The following is a 4,740-nucleotide window of genomic DNA, read 5'->3' as shown; positions in this document are numbered from 1 at the left end:
TGTGAGGGGGAACAAAGGGCAGTTAGGATAGAGAAGGGATCAGTATGACAATCACTGTCACTATCACTGTCACTGTCATCCTGTTGCTCATCAATTTGCTCGAGCGCACATCAGTAACGTCTATATTGTGAGACTTGCTGTTACTGTTTTTGGCATATTGAATATGCCACAGGTAACAGGTAGCTTGCCAGACTCTGCTGTGCGGGCGGGATACTCTCAGTATCTTGCCAGGCTCTCTGAGAGGGATGGAGAAATCGAACCCAGGTTGGCCGAGTGCAAGGCAAGCACCCTACCCGCTGTGCTATCACTCCAGTCTGACCAAACACTAAACTACTGAAATACAGTAGCTCCAACCAGCATCAGAAGGCAGGTGGAGGCTGGCTGAAACCCACAACTGGGCTTAGAGAAGAGATCTGGTATGATTGAGATCCAAATAGAGAGGAAATAGGTCTGGTGACAAGAGGCAAGGGATTTTATAATCAGATTCTTTCACTACACCGGGAGCAGTGATCCAATGAAACTACTGACAAATTAACCCTCGCATCTCCCCTAAACACACATAAACACACACACACATACACATACACACACACACACACACACACACATCTGGAGCCCAGGAGTGGGGTGGGGTGTGAGAAGAGCAATGCTTTCTGCTAATAAAAGAATGTCAAAAAAGGATGTAATGAGGGGCTGGAGAGATAGCACAGCGGGTAGGGCGTTTGCCTTGCACGCGGCCGACCCGGGTTCAAATCCCAGCATCCCATATGGTTCCCTGAGCATGGCCAGGGGTAATTCCTGAGTGCAAAGCCAGGAGTAACCCCTGTGCATCGCCGGGTGTGACCCAAAAAGCAAAAAAAAAAAAAAAGGATGTAATGAATGAGAAAGAAAAATTAGAAATTATATAGAAACAACAAGTCAAACTATAACTTAAAGTTATGAAAAAAATTCAAAGATATTTATCAACTGTTTACTAACACAGATCAGAATATTGATCAATAAAGTTAGTAAAGAACTGCAGAAACAGAAACAGTCATTTACCAAGGCAACTGAAGCTATTAAAAAAAATTCTAAACAGGTAGTGGCCTTGTTCTCTTTCTCTTCCTTGTGCTGACGCAACTCGGTTCTCGTCAACCTCCAGCCCACCGTCTCCTGACCGAACATCACGCCTTCTATTAAGTTGCAGAGTTCCAATGGAGAGATTTTTGAAGTTGATGTGGAAATTGCCAAACAGTCTGTAACTATCAAAACCATGTTGGAAGATTTGGGAATGGCTGATGAAGGAGAGGATGACCCAGTTCCTTTTCCAAATGTTAATGCAGCAATATTAAAAAAGGTTATTCAGTGGTGCACCCACCACAAGGATGACTCCCCCATCCTCCTGAGGACGATGAGAACAAAGAAAAGTGAACAGATGATATCCCTGTTTGGGACCAAGAATTCCTGAAAGTGGACCAAGGAACACTTTTTGAACTTATCCTGGCTGCAAACTACTTAGACATCAAAGGTTTGCTTGATGTTACATGCAAGACGGTTGCCAATATGATCAAGGGGAAGACACCTGAGGAGATTTGTAAGACCTTCAACATCAAAAATGACTTTACTGAAGAAGAGGAAGCCCAGGTATGCAAAGAAAACCAGTGGTGTGAAGAGAAGTGAAATGCTCTGCCTGACACTGATTGACACTGTAAGGATTGTTCCAAATACTAGTTGCACTGCTCTGTTTATAATTGTAAATATTAGACAAACTGTAGATAAACGCAGCAGCGAATCAATTCTATTAGCAGAATATTGTCCTCTTTGCATGTGTAGTTTGAGTGCAGATTCCAGACCTAAAGTTTGAGTTCCTTCTCTAATGATCAAAAGGGTTTTTTTCTTCTTTTTTTGCTCTGAATAAAACTGAACTGTGCGTTATCTCTAGAAAGTGGCATTTTGGGCTTTCCCTCTTTCATAAAGCGATGTCTGCCTAGTTTATTGTCTAGTTGACTTCAGTGACCTATTAAAAGTTGGCGTTGTAAATAAAAAAAATTCTGAACAGTCATGGTGGATCTGAAAACCAATGAAAGAAATTTAAACTTCCATGGAAAACAAAATAAACAGGCTCATTACCACAGATAAAAAAAAAACAGTGTAATTGAAGATTAATTACATTAATCATTCAAATGAAACAGCTAGAACAAAACAAGCAAAATGAAGAAACATTTTGTGTACTATAGGACTCATTAGAAAAGAGAAAATAAGCATAATCTCCACCTAAAAGTTGGTAAAGCAATAAAGCAATACCAAAGGGAATAGTGACCTTATTTGTTCTAACAACTCCCCAAACTTAAGGAAAGAATTACCCTTAAAGACCAGGAAAGTAAAAGGACGCCCAAATTTCTAAATGCAAAAATACCTAAACCAAAATATATCATAAAAATACCAAAATCAGAAATAAAACACATTTTTCAAAAGTTTTATGAAAGCGAGGTGCAACATAAAATACTCAGTCAGGCTATATTCAGACTTCTCAGCAGAAATTACAAATTAATAATTTAATGACAAACTCACAATTTTAAGAAATAAATTAAACTAGCCAAAGGTACTCTTTGTCAAGAATACAAGAGGAAACTGATGGAACCAGCACACACACGAAGGATTATCGTACACACAGTGAGAATGACATAATTCTCATATTAACCACCAACAGCGAAAGGAACATGTTCAGAAGGAAAACAACTAGCGCATTGAGAGATTCATGGTGGGGGGGATTGATCAAAATGAAAAGGTAGATAAAAACACATAGAAAAGGGAAAAGAAAGAAATATAAAACAACTATGAAGATAGATTGGCAGTAAGTTAGCCCAATATATCAAGATACTCTAAATGTCTGAAGTCAGCAGTCAGAATACAGAGTGGTGGTAGTGTGGCTGAATAAGCAAGATCCACCTAAATATGCATGTGAGACCCATATTTGATCAAAATGAAAATATAGTTCCATATTAAAAAACTGAACTGAAGTATTTTAAGGTAATGACACAAAAAATGGTAGGTAGTAAATGAGGTTGGGATATGGTTCAAGAGATAGAACATATGACTTGCATGAGAAAGGGCCATGGTTCAACCCTTGGCATCATTGATCCCCAAGTGATTTGTGGTTGTAGTGGCACCAAATACCAGCAGGAGTAGTAGTATTAGGGCTGTGAACAGCACTGGACCAAGTACCACCAGGAATAGCTTTTACAACAATAAGGAAGTCAAGAACTAACACTATTATGCCATGATAATTTACACAGTAGACTCTAATGACTCTGCAAAAACACTCCGAACCAAAAAAATAATATAGCAGAATATCACGCTCCAAGATCAATATATAAGGACCTGTTGTAATTTTTAAATGCAAATAATTAACAAGAAGAGAAATAAATTTAATGATAACTCCATTTGAAAATAGTGTGCAGGGGCTAGAGCAATAGTACAGCGGGTAGGGCATTTGCCTTGCACGCGGCTGACCAGGGTTCAATTCCCAGCATCCCATATGGTCCCTCAAGCACGGCCAGGAGTAATTCCTGAGTATAAAGCCAATAGTAACCCCTGTGCATCAAGAGTGTGACCCAAAAAAAGCAAAATAAAATAAAATAATTAAAATAGTGTGCAAAGGGCTGGAGAGATAGTATGGGGCCTAACACACTTGACTTGCATCTGACTGCCTCTGGTGTGATGAGAAGCACTGTTTGCCAAGCACCACCACTTAGCATAGAGCCAAGGATAAACTGTAGGCACTGCCAGATGCCCCCTAAATACAAAACAAACAAATATCCAAAAGCATGTGCCACCGAGGAATTAACAAAGGAAGATAAAGATAAATTTAAAATCTGTAAGTCACCATTAAAATAAATAGAAGAGGGCAACATGAAATGGAAAAATATTCCATGTTCATGGATTGGAAGAATTATCATTGTAAAATGATTATCCTCCCCAAAGCACTGTCTAGATTTAATCCAACATCCATGTTAAAAAAAATCCACATGACTTCTTCAAAGACTTCAAACACTACTAAATGTATATGAATTCTCAAACACACTGAATAGCAGAAGAAACTCTGAGCAAAAGAAGTTGGAGGCATCACATTCCCTGATATTAAATCATACTATAAAGCTATAGTAATTGAAATGGTGTGGTTTTGGAAAAGAATAAACTCTAAGACCAATGTAATAGACCTTTGAACCTAGAGATAAACCCTCAGTACATGGAAAGTTAATCGATGACAAAGGAGTTGTGTGCCTGAAATGAAGCCAGGAAAGCCTCCTCAATAAATGGTGCTGGGAAAACTGGACTGCCAAAAGCCCATAAATGAGACTGAATCTCTATGTCATATACAGGAGTTCATTCAAAATGGTTTCGAGCTTAGAAATTAGACCTAAATCCATAAAATACATTGAGTAAAACATAGGTATAACTAACTCTCCATGGAATAATTCTCAACGTTTTTTTTCAGTGATTTGCCTACAATGGCAAAAAATTACGAAAACAGAATTTGTTTGTTTGTTTGTTTTGTTTTAGGGCCATACTCAGTGATGTTCAGGCTCTGCACTTGGGAATTACTTTTGGCTGTGCTTAGGGGACCATATGGGATGCTGGGGATTGAATCAGAGTCAGCCACGTGTAAGGCAAGCACCCTATACCCCTTTCTGTGTGTCTCTCCAACACCGCAAAACAGAATTTTAAATGGGACTACATCAAATTAACAAGGGTTTTAAT

At 38.8% G+C, this 4,740-nt stretch overlaps 1 pseudogene; it reads left to right on the top strand.

Annotated features, from left to right (window-relative positions):
* The first annotated feature begins 1,162 nt into the window (after positions 1 to 1,162).
* On the top strand, positions 1,163 to 1,832 carry LOC101539502 (S-phase kinase-associated protein 1-like; annotated as a pseudogene).
* Positions 1,833 to 4,740: the final 2,908 nt, after the last annotated feature.

Source organism: Sorex araneus, chromosome 7, assembly GCF_027595985.1.
Source record: "Sorex araneus isolate mSorAra2 chromosome 7, mSorAra2.pri, whole genome shotgun sequence".
NCBI classification, from domain to species: domain Eukaryota; kingdom Metazoa; phylum Chordata; class Mammalia; order Eulipotyphla; family Soricidae; genus Sorex; species Sorex araneus.
Note: the sequence above shows the minus strand (reverse complement) of the source record. Positions and strands in the feature narration are given on the sequence as shown.